Below are 19,716 nucleotides of genomic sequence, written 5' to 3'. Positions count from 1 at the left end.
CTAATTCTGTTGCATTGTGCTCTTCAAAGCGCTTACTACAGTGCTCCGCGTGTAGTAAGCACCCAAAACGATTGATGTTCAGTGTTGGTTCTGCCTTCATAACATCGCTAAAACCCACCCTTTCCTCACCATCCAAACTGCTACCATGTTGATCCAAGCAACATGATTACTGCATCAGCCTCCTTGCTGACCTCCCTGCCTCCCGACTCTCCCCACTCCAGTCCATACTTCACTCTGCTGCCCGGATCATTATTCTAAAAAATAGCCACGTTTTCCCACTCCTCAAGAAGTTCAAGAGGTGGCCCATCCTCCTCCACATCGAAGAGAAACTCCTTACCATTGGCTTTAAAGTACTTAATCACCTCGCCCCTCCTAGCTTGCTTGGTCGATTGCCTACCGCTACCCAGCAGGTTCACTTCACTTTGGGATTGGGGCCGTCTCTCTATGTTGCCAACTTGTACTTCCCAAGCGCTTAGTACAGCGCTCTGCACACAGTAAGCGCTCAATAAATACGATTGATGATGATGATGATGATAGTACAGTGCTCTGCATACAGTAAGTGCTCAATAAATATGAGAAGAAAAAAGGAAGGAAAGAGAAAGGAAGGAAGAGGAAGGAAGAAAAAAAGGAAAGAAATGAAAGGAAGGAAGGAAAGGGAGGGAGAGGAAGGAAGAAAAAATGAAAGGAAGGAAAGGAAGGAAGGAGAGGAAGGAAGAAAAAAGGAAAGGAAGGAAGGAGAGGAAGGAAGAAAAAAGGAAAGAAAGGAAAGAGGAAGGAAGAAAATAAGAGGAAGGAAAGAAAGGAAAGAGGAAGGAAGAAAGGAAAGGAAGGAAGAGGAAGAAAAAAAGGAAAGAAATGAAAGAGGAAGGAAGGAAAGGAAGGAGGGAGAGGAAGGAAGAAAAAATGAAAGAAATGAAAGGAAGGAAGGAGAGGAAGGAAGAAAAAAGGAAAGGAAGGAAGGAGAGGAAGGAAGAAAAAAGGAAAGGAAGGAAGGAGAGGAAGGAAGAAAAAAGGAAAGAAAGGAAAGAGGAAGGAAGAAAATAAGAGGAAGGAAAGAAAGGAAAGAGGAAGGAAGAAAGGAAAGGGAGGAAGGAAGAAAAAAATGAAAGAAATGAAAGGAAAGAGGAAGGAAGGAAAGGAAGGAAGGAGAGGAAGGAAGAAAAAAGGAAAGGAAGGAAGGAGAGGAAGGAAGAAAAAAGGAAAGAGGAAGGAAGAAAAGAGGAAGGAAAGGAAGGAAAGAAAGGAAAGAGGGAGGAAGAAAGGAAAGGGAGGAAGGAAGGAAAAAAGGAAAGAAATGAAAGAAAGTTAGGAAAGAGGAAGGAAGAAAAGAGGAAAGGAAGGGAGGAAGAAAAAAGGAACACATTGAAAGAAAGTTAGGAAAGAGGAAGGAAGAAAATAAGAGGAAGGAAGAAAGGAAAGGAAGGAAGAAAAAAGGAAAGAAATGAAAGTTAGGAAAGAGGAAGGAAGAAAATAAGAGGATAGAAAGGAAGGAAAGGAAGAAAGAGCAAGCGAGCACAAGGTTGGAGGGGAAGAAGAGGAAGGAGGTGAAGTGTGACTTCTAGAAAGTGAAATGTGCCTTTCTAGACTGTGAGCCCACTGTTGGGTAGGGACCGTCTCTCTATGTTGCCAACTTGTCCTTCCCAAGCGCTTAGTACAGTGCTCTGCACACAGGAAGCGCTCAATAAATACAATTGAATGAATGAATGTGAAAGAGGCCGAGCTGGGCCCCAGATTCGCTTTGCGCAGGCGCAAACGCGCCGCCCCGCCCTCCCCACGTGACCGCGTCACGTGACCTCCCCGGCGCCCACGCACCCGGGGGCCGCGGGCTGCAGGGGGCGCCCGAGGGGCGGCAGCCGCCTACCGCGGCGCGGGTCGTCTCCATGGAAACGGAGCCGGGCCCCGGCCTCATCCCGGAGGTAAAGCACAGTGCTTAGCACAGGGGAAAACCCGCCTGCGGGGGGGTTGGCAGCTTGTCCTTCCCAAGCGCTTAGTACAGTGCTCCGCACACAGTAAGCGCTCAATAAATACGATTGATTGATTGATTGGGGTGGGGGGGGGCCCCATCCCGGAGGCAGGGGGATGGACTCGTTGACCTCTCGGGGGCCCTGCCAGGCCCGGGGTCACAAGCAGGTCAAATAGACAGGATTGATAAGCGCTCTGCACACAGAAGCGCTCAGTAAATACGAATTCATTCATTCATTCAATCGTATTCATTCATTCATTCATTCCTGTACCCGTATTTTTTCTTCTCGTATTTATTGAGCGCTTACTGTATGCAGAGCGCTGGACTACTACTACTTATTGTACTACTTACAGTATGAAAGCTGTGCACACAGTAAGCGCTCAGTAAATACAAATTCATTCATTCATTCCTGTACCCATATTTTTTCTTCTCGTATTTATTGAGCGCTTACTGTATGCAGAGCGCTGGACTACTACTACTTACTGTACTACTTACAGTATTGAAGCTCTGCGCACAGTAAGCGCTCAATAAATACAAATGAATTCATTCATTCAATCATATTCATTCATTCATTCCAGTACCCGTATTTTTTCTTCTCTTATTTATTGAGCGCTTACTGTATGCAGAGCGCTGGACTACTGCTACTTACTGTACTGCTTACAGTATTAAAGCTCTGCGCACAGTAAGCGCTCAGTAAATATGAATGAATTCATTCATTCAATCATATGTATTCATTCATTCCAGTACTCGTATTTTTTCTTCTCGTATTTATTGAGCGCTTACTGTATGCAGAGCGCTGTACTACTACTACTACTTATTGTACTACTTACAGTATTAAAGCTCTGCACATAGTAAGCGCTGAGTAAATACAAATTCATTCATTACTGTGCCTATATTTTTTCTTCTCGTATTTATTGAACGCTTACTGTATGCAGAGTGCTGTACTACTTACTGTACTACTTACAGTATTAAAGCTATGCACACAGTAAACGCTCAATAAATATGAATGAATTCATTCATTACAGTACTCGTATTTCTTCTTCTATTTATTGAGCGCTTACTGTATGCAGAGCGCTTACTACTACTACTTATTGTACTACTTACAGTATTAAAGCTCTGCAGCACACAGTAAGCGCTCAGTAAATACAAATTCATTCATTCCTGTACCCGTATTTTTTCTTTTCGTATTTATTGAACGCTTACTGTATGCAGAGCGCTGTACTACTTACTGTACTACTTACAGTATTAAAGCTCTGCACACAGTAAACGCTCAATAAATATGAATGAATTCATTCATTACAATACTCGTGTTTCTTCTTCTCATATTTATTGAGCGCTTACTGTATGCAGAGCGCTTACTACTACTACTTATTGTACTACTTAACAGTATTAAGGCTCTGCACACAGTAAGCGCTCAGTATATACGAATGAATTCATTCATTCATTCCTGTACCCGTATTTTTTCTTCTTCTATTTATTGAGCGCTTACTGTATGCAGAGCGCTTACTACTACTACTTATTGTACTACTTACAGTATTAAAGCTCTGCACACAGTAAGCGCTCAGTAAATACGAATTCATTCGTTCATTCCTGTACCCGTATTTTTTCTTCTCGTATTTATTGAGCGCTTACTGTATGCAGAGCGCTGGACTACTACTACTTACTGTACTACTTACAGTATTAAAGCTCTGCACACAGTAAGCGCTCAGTAAATACGAATTCATTCATTCAATCGTATGTATTCATTCATTCATTCATTCATTCCAGTACCCGCATTTTTTCTCCTCGTATTTATTGAGCGCTTACTGTATGCAGAGCGCTGTAATGGCATTTATTAAGCGCTTACTATGTGCCAAGCCCTGTTCTAAGCTCTGGGGAAGTTACAAGGTGATCAGGTTGTCCCACGGGAGGCTCACAGTCTTCATCCCCATTTTACAGGTGAGGTAACTGAGGCCCAGAGAAGTGAAGTGACTTGCCCAAAGTCACATAGCTGACAGTTGGCGGAGCCGGGATTTGAACCCCTGACCTCTGACTCCAAAGCCCGGGCTCTTTCTTCTGAGCCACAATGCTGTACTACTACTACTTACTGTACTACTTACAGTATTAAAGCTCTGCACACAATAAGCGCTCAATAAATATGAATGAATTCATGCATTCATTCAATCGTATTCATTCATTCCAATACTCGTATTTTTTATTGTATTTATTGAGCGCTTACTGTATGCAGAGCTCTGTACTACTACTACTTACTGTACTACTTACAGTATTAAAGCTCTGCACACAGTAAGCGCTCAATAAATACAAATGAATTCATTCATTCAATCATATTCATTCATTCATTCCAGTACCCGTATTTTTCTTCTCGTATTTATTGAGCACTTACTGTATGCAGAGCGCTGTACTACTATTACTTATTGTACTACTTACAGTATTAAAGCTCTGCACACAGTAAGCGCTCAGTAAATTCAAATTCATTCATTCATTCCATCGTATGTATTCATTCATTCCAGTACTCGTATTTTTTCTTCTCGTATTTATTGAGCGCTTACTGTATGCAGAGCGCTGTACTACTACTACTTATTGTACTATTTACAGTATTAAAGCTCTGCACACAGTAAGCGCTCAGTAAATACGAATTCATTCATTCATTCCTGTACCCCTATTTTTTCTTCTCGTATTTATAGAGCGCTTACTGTATGCAGAGCACTGGACTACTACTACTTACTGTACTACTTACAGTATTAAAGCTCTGCACACAGTAAGCGCTCAATAAATACAAATGAATTCATTCATTCAATCATATTCATTCATTCATTCCAGTACCCGTATTTTTTCTTCTCGTATTTATTGAGCGCTTACTGTATGCAGAGCGCTGTACTACTACTACTTACTGTACTGCTTACAGTATTAAAGCTCTGCGCACAGTAAGCGCTCAGTAAATACGAATGAATTCATTCATTACTCTATTTATTTTATTTGTACATATTTATTCTATTTATTTTATTTTGTTAATATGTTTTGTTTTGTTCTCTTTTTCCCCCTCTTAGACTGTGAGCCCACTGTTGGGTAGGGACCGTCTCTATATGTTGCCAACGTGTACTTTCCAGGCGCTTAGTACAGTGCTCTGCACACAGTAAGCGCTCAATAAATACGATTGAATGAATGAATGAATGAACAACTGTTGTGTCATGGAGTAGAGTACACGGAAAAGACTCTGAAAGGACAGGAGTCTTTGCTCTGCTTTAAAAAACATGGCTGACTGGAGTTTTCCCATTAATTCTTTTTGTTAAATGTGAACATATAAAGCGGTCTTAGACTTAAGGCCAACGAATGACACTTTCATTTCTTCTACATTAACATCCTCTTTCAGCTTTATGGCATGGGGGTCTCACTTTATAACCTTTGGCCTCCTTGATGGTACTAGGCTCAGGCCCCCCCTTACTGCCCTCTTTAATATAGTTTGATCCATAATATGACCTGGTGGGTAAAGCACAGGCCTGGGATTCAGAAGGACCCGGATCCCAAACCCAACTGCACCACTTGTCTGCTGTGTGATCTTGGGCAAGTCGCTACACTTATCTGCATCTCTGTTACCTCATCTGTAAAATGAGGATTAAGACTGGGAGCCCCATGTGGAACGTGGACTGTGTCCAATCTGATTAGCTTGTAGCTGCCCTAGCACTTTGTAGAGTGCCTGGCATATAGTAAGCGCTTGATAAATACCCTAAGAAGAAAAAGAGATAAGATGACTAAGTCGCTTCTCCCTGACGTCTCCAGCTGGCGACCAGGGACTGGGGTCAATCTGACTGTATTGTATTTTCCTCAGCACTTAGCATATAGAGAAGCAGTGTAGTCTAGTGGTTAAAGCACAGGCTTGGGAGTCAGAAGGTCTGGGTTCTAATCCCGGCTCCACCACTTGTCTGCTGTGTGACCCTGAGTAAGTCACTTCACATCTCTGGCCTCCGTCACCTCTTCTGTAAAATGGGGATTAAGAGTGTGAGCCCCATATGGGACAGGGACTGTGTCCAGCTGGATTACTTTATATGTACCCCTGTAGCACTTAGAACGATGCCTGGCATACAGTAAGCGCTTAACAAATGCCATCAAAAAAATATCACAATTATGATTATAATTATGAAATCCACCTTTTCTCCTTTTTTAAACCATCCCCCCTTCTCACAAGACAATATTTCCCTGTTTACAGTGTTCTTGTACTCATGAGCCTCCTCCTCCTCCACCACCAACTGCATGATTTTTGTTTTTTTGTTTTTTCCCCCTCCTTAATTCTAGTCTCCTCTGCCAGGACTATGACAGCCATGGGGACAGGACAGGATCAGTTTGGGGAGGAGGCTTGAAGAGGCTGCCCCCAACCCCCAAGATGGCAATCCCAGCTGGAAATAAGGGTTACTCTCCCCTTCTTCTAGCCCCGAGGCTACAGAAGCCTTGTGGACTTCAAGTGAGCTTGAAGGCAGGACAGGAGGGTGGCATGTGCTGGGCGGTTTTATAATAAATAAATAATAATGACATTTGTTAAGTGCTTACTGTGTGCAAAGCACTGTTCTGAGCGCTGGGGAGGTTACCAGGTGATCGGGTTGCCCCACGTGGGGCTCCCAGTCTTAATCCTCTTTTTACAGAGGAGGGGAACTGAGGCCCAGAGAAGCTAAGTGACTTGCCCAAAGGCCAACAGCGAACTGGCCGAGCCGGGATTTGAACCCATAGTCTCTGACTCCAAAGCCCGGGCTCTTCCCACCGAGCCACGCTGCTTCTCCTAATGGCATTTATTAAGCGCCTACTAGCCCACTGTTGGGTAGGGACTGTCTCTATATGTTGCCAATTTGTGCTTCCCAAGCGCTTAGTACAGTGCTCTGCACACAGCAAGCGCTCAATAAATACGATTGATGATGATGATATTTATTTTATTTGTACATATCTATTCTATTTCTTTTATTTTGTTAGTATGTTTGGTTTTGTTCTCTGTCTCCCCCTTATAGACTGTGGGCCCACTGTTGGGTAGGGACTGTCTCTATATGTTGCCAATTTGTACTTCCCAAGCGCTTAGTACAGTGCTCTGCACACAGTAAGCGCTCAATAAATACAATTGATGATGATGATGATGATATGTATTCATTCATTCCAGTACTCGTATTTTTTCTTCTCGTATTTATTGAGCGCTTACTGTATGCAGAGCGCTGTACTACTACTACTTACTGTACTGCTTACAGTATTAAAGCTCTGCACACAGTAAGCGCTCAGTAAATACAAATTCATTCATTCATTCATTCCTGTACCCGTATTTTTTCTTCTCGTATTTATTGAGCACTTACTGTATGCAGAGCGCTGTACTACTACTACTTGTACTACTTACAGTATTAAAGCTCTGCACACAGGAAGCGCTCAGTAAATACGAATTCATTCGTTCATTCCTGTACCCGTATTTTTTCTTCTTGTATTTATTGAGTGCTTACTCTATGCAGAGCGCTGTACTACTACTACTTATTGTACTACTTACAGTATTAAAGCCCTGCACACAGTAAGCGCTCAGTAAATACGAATTCATTCATTCATTCATTACTGTACCCATATTTTTTCTTCTCGTATTTATTGAGCGCTTACTGTATGCAGAGCGCTGTACTACTACTACTATTTACTGTACTACTTATAATATTAAAGCTCTGCACACAGTAAGCGCTCAGTAAATACGAATTCATTCATTCATTCATTCCTGTACCCGTATTTTTTCTTCTCGTATTTGAGCGCTTACTGTATGCAGAGCACTGTACTACTACTACTTACTGTACTACTTACAATATTAAAGCTCTGCACACAGTAAGCACTCAGTAAATGATTGAATGAATGAGCTCATTGTGGACAGGGATTGTCTCTATTGCTGAATTGTACTTTCCAAGCGCTTAGTACAGTGCTCTGCACATAGTAGGCGCTCAATAAATAAGATTGAATGAATGAGCTCATTGTGGGCAGGGATCATCTCTATTAATAATAATGGCATTTATTAAGCGCTTACTATGTTCAAAGCACTGTTCTAAGCGCTGGTGACGTTACAAGGTAATCAGGTTGCCCCACGGGGGCTCACAGTCTTAATTCCCATTTTACAGATGAGGGAACTGAGGCCCAGAGAAGTGAAGTGACTTGCCCAAAGTCACACAGCTGACAATCGGCGGAGCTGGGATTTGGACCCATGACCTCCGACTCCAAAGCCCGGGCTCTTTCCACTGAGCCACGCTGCTTCTCTATTGCTGAATTGTACTTTCCAAGCGCTTAGTACAGTGCTCTGCACACTGTAAGCGCTCAGTAAATGCAATTGAATGAATGAATAAGGGGCAGATTCATTCAATCATCATCATCATCAATCGTATTTATTGAGCGCTTACTATGTGCAGAGCACTGTACTAAGCGCTTGGGAAGTACAAATTGGCAACATATAGACGGTCCCTACCCAACAGTGGGCTCACAGTCGAAAAGGGGGAGACAGAGAACAAAACCAACCATACTAACAAAATAAAATAAACAGAATAAATATGTACAAGTAAAATAAATAAATACAGTAATAAATATGTGCAAACATATATACATACATACAGGTGCCGTGGGGAGGGGAAGGAGGTAAGGTGGGGGGAGGGGGAGAGTGCTTATTGTGTGCAGAGCACTGTACTAAGCGCTTGGGAAGTCCAAGTTGGCAACATATTGAGACGGTCCCTACCCAACAGCGGGCTCACAGTCTAGAAGAAAATAATAATGATGGCATTTGTTAAGCGCTTACTACATGCAAAGCACTGTTCTAAGCGCTGGGGAGGATACAAAGTGATCAGGTTGTCCCGTGTGGGGCTCACGATCTTAATCCCCATTTTGCAGATGAGGTAACTGAGGCCCAGAGAAGTTAAGTGCCCACAGCTGACAAGTGGCGGAGCTGGGATTTGAACCCATGACCGCTGACTCCCAAGCCCATGCTCTTTCCACTGAACCATGCTGCTTCTCCCGGCTCCACCGTTTGTCAGCTATAATAATAATAATTTTGGTATTTGTTAAGCACTTACTATGTGCAAAGCACTGATGATGGCATTTATTAAGCGGTTACTATGTGCAAAGCACTGTTCTAAGCGCTGGGGAGGTTACAAGGTGATCAGGTTGTCCCACGGGGGGCTCACAGTCTTAATCCCCATTTTACAGATGAGGGAACTGAGGCCCAGAGAAGTGACTTGCCCAAAGTCACACAGCTGACAGTTGGCGGAGCCGGGATTTGAACCCATGATCTCTGACTCCAAAGCCCGGGCTCTTTCCCCTGAGCCACACTGCTTCTCCTCTCCTCCTCCCCACAGCACCTGTAGATATGTTTGTACAGATTTATTACTCTATTTATTTTACTTGTACATATTTACTATTCTATTTATTTTGTTAATCATGGGCATTTAGCTTTAATTCTATTTGTTCTGACGACTTGAACCTATCCACATGTTTTGTTTTGCTGTCTGTCTCCCCCTTCTAGACTATGAGCCCGTTGTTGGGTAGGGACCGTCTCTAGATGTTGCCAACTTGTATTTCCCAAGCGCTTAGTACGGTGCTCTGCACACAATAAGCGCTCAATAAATACGATTGATTGATCATCAATCGTATTTATTGAGCGCTTACTGTGTGCAGAGCACCGTAATAAGCGTTTGATTGGTGTCAGAGACACCACATTCTGGGGCTGGGGCTGTTTAGGGTAGCTTCTACGTCTTCCCTCAGTACACTGAGGTGTTGTAAATTTGAATTTTGAGGATAGATGGGTCTTCCTCGGTGCTCAGGTCTGGGAAGAAAAAGTGCCGTTTCGCGCACTGTCTTCTCAAGAGGAAAGCATCCCGATACACCAAAGGCCATGTAAGTAGAAGAAATGAGTTCAAATGGCTGTAATCGTTTTCAACCCAACGGGGACCGTGGCCAAGTTAAAGATTGGTTTCCAAAATGTACAAGGTGGTTAGGAACCGATTTAGCAGAAGCAAACCTCCCAGCCTCTCAAGGGCAAACTGCAAGTGCCCCCTTAGCTCTGCTCCACTGTGGTGATACTCAGGTGCTGGGGTTTTATTGTAAGGAAGCTAAAGCAGCATTTGTTAGACCCCACCTGCTCAGTGCCCCTTGACCCATGAAGAAATCAGTCAGTATTATTCATTTGTTCATTGCCCATTGCTTATACGGGGAAAGTACCGCTCTCAACGCTTGGGAGAGGACAGTACAACATCCCAGCAATTCCCAGGGCATTGCTTATACGGGCAAAGTACCGCTCTCAACGCTTGGGAGAGGACAGTACAACATCCCAGCAATTCCCAGGGCGTTACCTGGAGGGGAGAGGGAGGGATGTCCCCTAATCCAGGACATGAATTCTAATGCCAGCTCCTCCACTTGTCTGCTGAACTTCCCTGTGCCTCAGTTCCCTCATCCCCCTCGTCCCCCTCTCCTCCCCCTCTCCATCCCCCCATCTTACCTCCTTCCCTTCCCCACAGCACCTGGATATATGTATATATGGTTGTACATATTTATTACTCTATTTATTTATTTATTTATTTATTTTACTTGTACATTTCTATCCTACTTATTTTATTTTGTTGGTATGTTTGGTTCTGTTCTCTGTCTCCCCCTTTTAGACTGTGAGCCCACTGTTGGGTAGGGACTGTCTCTGTGTGTTGCCAATTTGTACTTCCCAAGCGCTTAGTACAGTGCTCTGCACATAGTAAGCGCTCAATAAATACGATTGATTGATTGATTGATACGGGCAAAGTACCGCTCTCAACGCTTGGGAGAGTACAGTACAACATCCCAGCAATTCCCAGGGCGTTACCTGGAGGGGAGAGGGAGGGATGTCCCCTAATCCAGGACATGAATTCTAATGCCAGCTCCTCCACTTGTCTGCTGAACTTCCCTGTGCCTCAGTTCCCTCATCCCCCTCGTCCCCCTCTCCTCCCCCTCTCCATCCCCCCATCTTACCTCCTTCCCTTCCCCACAGCACCTGGATATATGTGTATATGGTTGTACATATTTATTACTCTATTTATTTATTTATTTATTTATTTTACTTGTACATTTCTATCCTATTTATTTTATTTTGTTGGTATGTTTGGTTCTGTTCTCTGTCTCCCCCTTTTAGACTGTGAGCCCACTGTTGGGTAGGGACTGTCTCTATGTGTTGCCAATTTGTACTTCCCAAGCGCTTAGTACAGTGCTCTGCACATAGTAAGCGCTCAGTAAATACGATTGATTGATTGATTGATCTGTAAAACGGGGATTAAGAGAGTGAGCCCCACGAGGGACAACCTGATTAATCAAGCAATCGTATTTATTGAGCGCTTACTGTGTGCAGAGCACTGTACCAAGCGCTTGGGAAGTCCAAGTTGGCAACATACAGAGACAGTCCCTAACCAACAGTGGGCTCACAGTCTAAAAGATTACCTTGTTTCTTGGCACATAGTATGCGCTTAACAAATACCGTAATCATTAAAAGGGACAACTGTGCCCATGGAAGTGATAGTTCTGTGGAGATATTTCAATCAATCAATCCGTTGTATTTACTGAGCGCTTACTGAATGCAGAGTAATAATAATAATAATGATAATGACATTTATTAAGCGCTTACTATGTGCAAAGCGCGGTTCTAAGCGCTGGGGAGGTTACAAGGTGATCAGGTTGTCCCTCTTGGGGCTCACAGTCTTAATCCCCATTTTACAGATGAGGTAACTGAGGCACAGAGAAGTGAAGTGACTTGCCCAAAGTCACACAGCCGACAGTGGGCAGAGCTGGGATTTGAACCCATGACCTCTGACTCCAAAGCCCAGGCTCTTTCCGCTGAGCCACGCTGCTTCTCTAGGTGCTTGAGAGAGTATAATAGAAGAGTTGGGGGACATGTTTCCTGTCCACAATGAGCTTCCAGTCTAGAGGAGCCACTGCTACTTAAGGTTCCATACTTTTGCCCATGAGGAAACTCAACCTAAAGAGCTCCCGCAGCCCCTGATGCTATGGGATCGTCTGCTTGTCCCTTTCCCCTTTTCTGCAACTACTCTCTGCAAGCTAATGGTCTCTCGCTGAGTTTCCCCCCCGGCCCCTCTCGATTCTTCTAAAAAGTTCTTAAAGAATTGTTGAAGTGGATGGACCTTAAGATCCATCTCGACTGTGAGCCCACTGTTGGGTAGGGACCGTCTCTATACGTTGCCAACTTGTACTTCCCAAGCGCTTAGTACAGTGCTCTGCACACGGTAAGTGCTCAATAAATAGGATTGAATGAATGAATGAATCTAGACTGGAAGCTCCCCTCTAGGGAGCACTCAATAAATGTGATTGATTGTAGTCGTAATTAGTATTTATTAAGTGGTTACTGTGAGCAGAGGTCTGTACTTCACTCTGGGAGAAAATTCACAAGTGTCTCCCTTGGGACTTACAGTCTATTCATTCATTCAATCATATTTATTGAGCACTTGCTGTGTGCAGAGCACTGTACTAAGCACTTGGGAAGTACAAGAAGGCTACGTATAGAGACAGTCCCTACCCAACAACGGGCTCACAGTCTAGAAAGGGGAGACAGGAAACCAAACAGAACATGTAGACAGGTGTCAAAATCATCAGAACAAATAGAATTATAGCTATATGCACTTCATTAACAAAATAGAATAGTAAATATGTACAAGTAAAATAAATCGAGTAATAAATCTGTACAAACATATATACAGGTGCTGTGGGGAGGGGAAGGAGGTAGGGCCGGGGGGTGGGGAGGAGGAGAGGAAAAAGGGGGCTCAGTCTGGGAAGGCCTCTTGGAGGAGGTGAGCTCTCAGTAGGGCTTTGAAGGGAGGAAGAGAGCTAGCTTGGCAGATGTGTGGAGGGAGGGCATTCAATCAATCAATCAATCAATCGTATTTATTGAGCGCTTACTGTGTGCAGAGCACTGTACTAAGCGCTTGGGAAGTACAAGTTGGTAACATATAGAGGCAGTCCCTACCCAACAGTGGGCTCACAGTCTAAAAGGCCAGTCCACAAGATACCTGATGTCTTTAGGCCTTCTCTTCTGTGTTATGTGGCTGCTCTGGAGGTTTGGCATCTTAGGTAAGCCATCATTTTGCAATTGAATTGTACCTATAAACTTTTCTCCGTTTGTTTTTACTTCAATTCATTAGCATCTTTGAATTAACTCAATATTCATCCTGAAAATGCACATGCTTTATTTCTAAATTTCATTAATCGTTTCATCATCTGCTTAATGGATAATCACATTTGTAAAGGACCCACAATATTGGGATTGTTAATAACCCTAGTTTTGTTCAAATTACTCGACAAGCCTATACACATGCGTGCAGTGGGGAGCATGCTTGCCATGACTACTTGTACTTCCCAAGCGCTTAGTACAGTGCTCTGCACACAGTAAGCGCTCAATAAATACGATTGATTGATTGATTGGAGGTGGGATATTGAGCTTGCATAATTGGGTAAAGACCACTGGTCCATTCAAGGAAATTGCATCTTTTTGAAGGGTCCTGTTTCCCTGGCTTTTGAGGACCCCGTGAAACCACCCCACCAGCTTCCCCCAAACTAAGTCGCTCAAATTTCCTGGCTGACCTAGAAGGAGGGCAGTGGGCATCGGAGGAGAAGATAGTTCCCCCAGCCCTGCCACGCTTTACCTTCAGCCTCCTGTCAATCAATCAATCAACCAATCAATCGTATTTATTGAGCGCTTACTGTGTGCAGAGCACTGTACTAAGCGCTTGGGAAGTACAAGTTGGCAACATATAGAGACGGTCCCTACCCAACAGTGGGCTCACACTCGGCCCTCACAGAGAGTGACCCTGGGGAGGAGAAGAGGTCAAATCCTGTTTCTCTGCCCTCAGCTCTACCTTGGCCTAGTCACAAAGGAGCATGACTGTTTTCACTTGACGAGGAGGGTAGGCCCACGTGTTTGATCTCTTCCGTGTTCTGTATGAGGGGAGCGAGCAAGCTTACAGTTGCCAAAGGCAAGAGGGCTCTAGAGATGGAAGGCTCCCTTACTTTCAGCACACGCTGCTCTTCCATCATATCAGGCAGAAACTCCTCACCCTGGGCTTCAAGGCTGTCCATCCCCTCGCCCCCTCCTACCTCACCTCCCTTCTCTCCTTCTCCAGCCCAGCCCGCACCCCCCGCTCCTCTGCCGCTAATCTCCTCCCCGGGCCTCGTTCTCGCCTGTCCCACCGTCGACCCCTGGCCCACGTCCTCCCCCTGGCCTGGAATGCCCTCCCTCCCCTCATCCTCCAAGCTAGCTCTCTTCCTCCCTTCAAGGCCCTACTGAGAGCTCACCTCCTCCAGGAGGCCTTCCCAGACTGAGCCCCCTCCTTCCTCTCCCCCTCGTCCCCCCTCTCCACCCCCCCACCTTACCTCCGTCCCTTCCCCACAGCACCTGTATATATGTATATATGTTTGTGCATATTTGTTACTCTATTTATTTTACTTTTACATATCTATTCTATTTATTTTATTTTGTTAGTATGTTTGGTTTTGTTCCCTGTCTCCCCCTTTTAGACTGTGAGCCCACTGTTGGGTAGGGACCGTCTCTATATGTTGCCAACTTGTACTTCCCAAGCGCTTAGTACAGTGCTCTGCACACAGTAAGCGCTCAATAAATACAATTGATGATGATGATCGTCCTGGGAGCACAGTCCCAATCTACTAACGCTCAGAATTACCCTTCCTTCAGTCCTGTGTCAAGCTGAGGAACAGTTTGGCCTAGTGAAAAGACCACGGGCCTGGAGGTCAGAGGACCTGGGTTCTAATCCCGGCTCCTCCACGTGCCTGCTGCGTGACCTTGGGCAAGTCACATCACTTCTCTGTATCTCAGTTATCTGTAAAATGGGGATTCAATACACATCCTCCCTCCTACTTAGATTGAGAGCGCTGTGGTTATTATCATTACCACAGTTGTTATAATATTTCTGTTGAGTGGAGGTGAAAGTGTCATCTTTCAGTACCTAACACAGCTAATAATAATAATAATGGTATTTGTTAAGCGCTTACTATGTGCAAAGCACTGTTCTAAGCGCTGGGGAGGTTACAAGCTGATCAGGTTGTCCCACAGGAGGTTCACAGTTTTAATCCCCATTTTACAGATGAGGTAACTGAGGCACAGAGAAGTTAAGTGACTTGCTCAAAGTCACACAGCTGACAGTTGGCGGAGCTGGGATTTGAACCCATGACCTCTGACTCCAAAGCCCGTGCTCTTTCCACTGAGCCACACTGCCTCTAAAATATACCAGTACATGAGTAATACTGAATCAACAATTAAAATAGTCATCTATATGATTCACTGGATAGTTGGCAGATCGGGAGCTTTCAAATGTCATTTATTAGAGAAGGAGCAATTGAAATGGAAGAGATGATCAATCCTGTATTTCACTGAGCTCTGTACAGCTATTTTTCTTTTCAAAATCCATTTTCCGTGGTAGGGGGCTTGGGTGAGTGTGATGCTGCGTAATATTGCAGTTATGAATTGAATTGAACGTTGTCACGTGTAATCTTGTTTGGAGTAAGAAAGAGAAAACATTGAAAGAAGAAATTTTCAATTTGATCGTGAGCCCTCCGAGATACAGGAACCATGTGTAATTCCTACATGTGGGAAGCAGCGTGGCTCAGTGGAAGGAGCCCGGGCTTTGGAGTCAGAGTTCATGGGTTCAAATCCCAGCTCCGCCAATTGTCAGCTGTGTGACTTTGGGCAAGTCACTTAACTTCTCTGGTCCTCAGTTCCCTCATCTGTAAAATGGGGATTAAGACTGTGAGCCCCCTGTGGGACAACCTGATCACCTTGTAACCTCCCCAGCGCTTAGAACAGTGCTTTGCACATAGTAAGCGTTTAATAAATGCCATCATTATTATTATTATTATTATTCTCTCCTAGAGCTGAGTATGGGGCTCTGAACACTGTAAGCACTTAATTATTACTATTATTTCACTATATTATCCAGTCTGCCGGATCTAGGAATCCACTGGAGGTTTATCTGGAGAGTAATCCTTAGCATCATTACCATCATACCAACCATCTCGGGAAGTTGGTATGCACTCGTCTATGCACTGGAACATATAGGGACTGTCTCTATATGTTGCCAATTTGTACTTCCCAAGCGCTTAGTACAGTGCTCTGCACATAGTAAGCGCTCAATAAATACGATTGATGATGATGATGATGATGGAATCTGTACCCTTTGGGCACTTGATTGTGGCTCAGTGGAAAGAGCATGGGCTTTGGAGTCAGAGGTCATGGGTTCGAATCCCGGCTCCTTCACATGTCCGCTGTGTGACCTTAGGCAAGTCACTTAACTTCTCTGAGCTTCAGTTACCTCATCTGTAAAATGGGGGTTGACTGTGAGCCCCACGTGGGACAGCCTGATCACGTTGTATCCCCCCCGCCCAGCGCTTAGAACAGTGCGTTGCACATAGTAAGCGCTTCACAAATGCCATTATTATTTATTATTATTTATCCCACCCTCAGATCCGCACTACATATCCGTAATTTATATTAAAGTCTGTCTACAGCGCTCTGCATTCAGCAAGCGCTCAATATATACAATTCCCCCTTCAAAGCCCTACTGAAGGCTTACCTCCTCCAGGAGGCCTTCCCAGACCGAGCCCCCAGACAATAATATAAAATACATACTTTACAATGTTGTACTTTACAATACATTGTACCAATAGGTCCAACAGCACTTATCGGAAAGAGGCTAATAGAGGAATGGTCACAGTGTACGGTCACTGAGCAAGATATCTCCAAGACCTCAACTAAAGCCAAAACCGCTCCACCCTCGCCATTTTGGTAAGTCATTGTTGAGTAGGATAGCCTGATTGTAACAACAGTAACTAACAGTGCTTTGCACATAGTAAGTGCTTAATAAATGCCACTAAAATAAATAAGCATCTACACAAAGGGTGACATAAGGCGATATAGCCACAAAGTTGTAGGTGTTGGATTTTTTACGGGGGGCACGGAAAGTGGAGAGGGACTCGGTTTGGAGAATTTCAAGAAGGAGTTCTTGGCAAGGGAAAAGGTTAGCAAGAGGTGAAAATGTTGCAAGGGAGGTAGAGTTGAAAGGGAAATTTGCAAGGAGCAGAGCCTGGAGCTGGCAGAGACGAGGGAGGGACGGTGGTGCTGCTCAAACCACCAGCACTATAATCCATTTCTTTGCCCAGTGCAGGAAGGTCGAGATTGTTTTTCAGTTTAATCCTCGTTCAGTTTAAATCAGCATGGAGGCCCCACCAACCTCACAAAATATCATCATCAATTGTATTTATTGAGCGCTTACTATGTGCAGAGCACTGTACTGAGCGCTTGGGAAGTACAAATTGGCAACATATAGAGACAGTCCCTACCCAACAGTGGGCTCACAGTCTAAAAGGGGGAGACGGAGAACAAAACCAAACATACTAACAAAATAAAATAAATAGAATAGATATGTACAAGTAAAATAAATAAATAGAGTAATAAATATGTACAAACATATATACATGTATACAGGTGCTGTGGGGAAGGGAAGGAGGTAAGATGGGGGGGATGGAGAGGGGGATGAGGGGGAGAGGAAGGAAGGGGCTCAGTCTGGGAAGGCCTCCTGGAGGAGGTGAGCTCTCAGTAGGGCCTTGAAGGGGGGAAGAGAGCGAGCTTGGTGGATGGGCAGAGGGAGGCCGTGGGAAAATATGTGCTTCCAAGTCTAAGAGCCTCCCAATATACGGCTCCTCCCTGAAATAGCAGGCCCCACCCTCACAAACGGACTCTCCCTGTTGGAATTGCCTGCTTCCTCTCAGGGAAGTAGCACGGGCATGGGTTCTGCCACTTGTCCGCTGTGTGATCTTGAGCAAGTCACTTCGCTGCTCTGTGCCTCATCTGTAAAATGGGGATTGAGACCGTGAGCCCCATGTGGAACAGGGACTGTGTCCAACCCGATTTGCTTGTCTTTACTTGTACCTATCTATTCTATTTATTTTATTTTGTTAGTATGTTTGGTTTTGTTCTCTGTCTCCCCCTTCTAGACTGTGAGCCCACTGTTGGGTAGGGACCGTCTCTATATGTTGCCAACTTGTACTTCCCAAGCGCTTAGTACAGTGCTCTGCACACAGTAAGCGCTCAGTAAATACGATTGATTGATTGATTGATAGTACAGTGCCTGGCCCATAGTAATCACTTAACAAATACCATAATGATTAATTATTATAATTCTGCGCACCTTCTTTCACTCTGCTGAGCTCTGGAACGCAGGCGGGTGGAGTCCTAGTCCAGAGTGACGAGTTTCTGGTTATCTTGGGTTTTTGCAAGGATCAGGGCGTCAGACCTGGAAAGAAACAAGTCGCTTCCTGAGACTTCAACAGCACTTCCTAAAGAACCTATATTTTCTCTCCAAGTTTCCTGTCAAAGTAATAAGGAAGTCTGTACCGGGTTGAGGCAAGAGAACTGATGAAATCACAGTCAAAGGTAATCGAGCTGAATTCAGATGGCAGTAATAACGAATTTATGCCTCCTGTCTTTGAGAAGCTTAGAGTGCCTCACAGATAAGTTAATAAATCCTCGCATTTCTCATTAAAACGATATCTAGGCGCTATGCAAGTCAGTTCAATAAAACATTTAAACTATAATCTTTCAGCCGATCGTACTTATTGAGTGCTTATGGTGTGCAGAGCACTTGGGAGAGTACCATACAGCAGAGTTGGTAGACACGTTCCCTGCCCGCAACGAGTCTTAAGTCTCGAGGGGGAGGTGGACATTAAAGAGTAAGTATAAATATTTTTAAAAAACTATAAATAGTGTAAGGACTTCACAGAACAGCAAGAGAGAAGAATGAGGAGAACATTTCTCCTCAGGGGAAATGTTAGTTGGTCAAACTCCTGACATAAATTCATGAGCTTATTTATTTATTTATTTGTTATGGTATTTATTAAGTACTTATTGTGTCAGGCAGTGTTCTAAGTGCTGGGGTAGTTACAAGTCAATCAGGTTGGACATAATCCCTGTTTTACATGGGCCTCACAGTTTACGGCATAGAGAAGTCAAGTGAGCTGCCCAAGGTCACACAGCAGACAACCGGAAAAGCCGGGATTAGAACCCAGGTCTTCTGATTTCCAGGCTCCTTCCACTAGGCCATGCTGCTTCCCATAGCTTATGACAACCAACCAGCGCCCTTGCTGAGTCAATATTGCGTAGTCTCACGTCTCTGAGGTTGTTAAAAGGTAGACACTATTGTGCGTATTTTAGTGTGGAAAAAACTGAAATATGGGACTTTAGACTTTCCAAGGTCACACAGAAAATCAGCATCAGACCCAAGGAGCAGTAGAACCCAAGTCCTCTTGCTATAATAGCTCCTTCCTTCCTCCCCACCGGGTTCTCAAAATACGGTATCAAACTTTATCAACTTGATTAAATATGGTTTTCCACGTGAGACGTAAAGCACGGGGGTGGTGCTAACAAACAATATTGTAATTAGAGCAAAAAACAAAGCTATCCAGAATACATGGGACTGAAGGCAAGCTGGGTTTCTGAGTATTCCAGATAATTTCGTTTGTCTAGCCAGAATAAATTCAGCCCAGGGGACCTTTTGTCTGGATCTCAAGGTCTTTCAAGGTCAGTAATTTGCCTCTCGGGAATCCCAGGGGGTGACTGTTGACACTGAAAGGCACTGAGGTCCTGTAACCCAGATATCAGAACAGTCTGGCCACCGGATGAAGCAACCCCCAGCGCTTAGAACAGTGCTTTGCACGTAGGAAGCGCTTAATAAATGCCATTA

At 44.3% G+C, this 19,716-nt stretch overlaps 1 protein-coding gene and 1 long non-coding RNA gene across 6 annotated transcripts in view; one reads left to right on the top strand and one right to left on the bottom strand.

The window, feature by feature from the left end:
- LOC119946561 overlaps window positions 1-19,716 on the bottom strand; it is a 38,474-nt gene that overhangs the window by 3,196 nt on the left and 15,562 nt on the right. The window contains exon 2 of the long non-coding RNA XR_005456426.1: window positions 18,166-18,270. This is a non-coding gene — a long non-coding RNA (uncharacterized LOC119946561). The remainder of the gene's footprint in view (window positions 1-18,165; window positions 18,271-19,716) is intronic.
- Window positions 1,830-19,716, top strand: part of ECT2L (epithelial cell transforming 2 like) — a 93,642-nt gene continuing 75,755 nt past the window's right edge. For 2 of the 5 annotated variants that reach the window (XM_038767934.1, XM_038767900.1), the window contains exons 1-2: window positions 1,830-1,916; window positions 16,646-16,763. The gene's annotated coding sequence lies outside the window, so the exon portion shown is untranslated. Of the gene's footprint in view, window positions 1,917-9,757; window positions 9,836-16,645; window positions 16,764-18,254; window positions 18,411-19,716 lie in introns of those variants that run through there. The other 3 variants (XM_038767915.1, XM_038767908.1, XM_038767925.1) reach the window with 3 other exon arrangements.

Source organism: Tachyglossus aculeatus, chromosome 2 (genome assembly GCF_015852505.1).
Source record: "Tachyglossus aculeatus isolate mTacAcu1 chromosome 2, mTacAcu1.pri, whole genome shotgun sequence".
Classification (NCBI taxonomy): Eukaryota; Metazoa; Chordata; class Mammalia; order Monotremata; family Tachyglossidae; genus Tachyglossus; species Tachyglossus aculeatus.
Note: the sequence above shows the minus strand (reverse complement) of the source record. Positions and strands in the feature narration are given on the sequence as shown.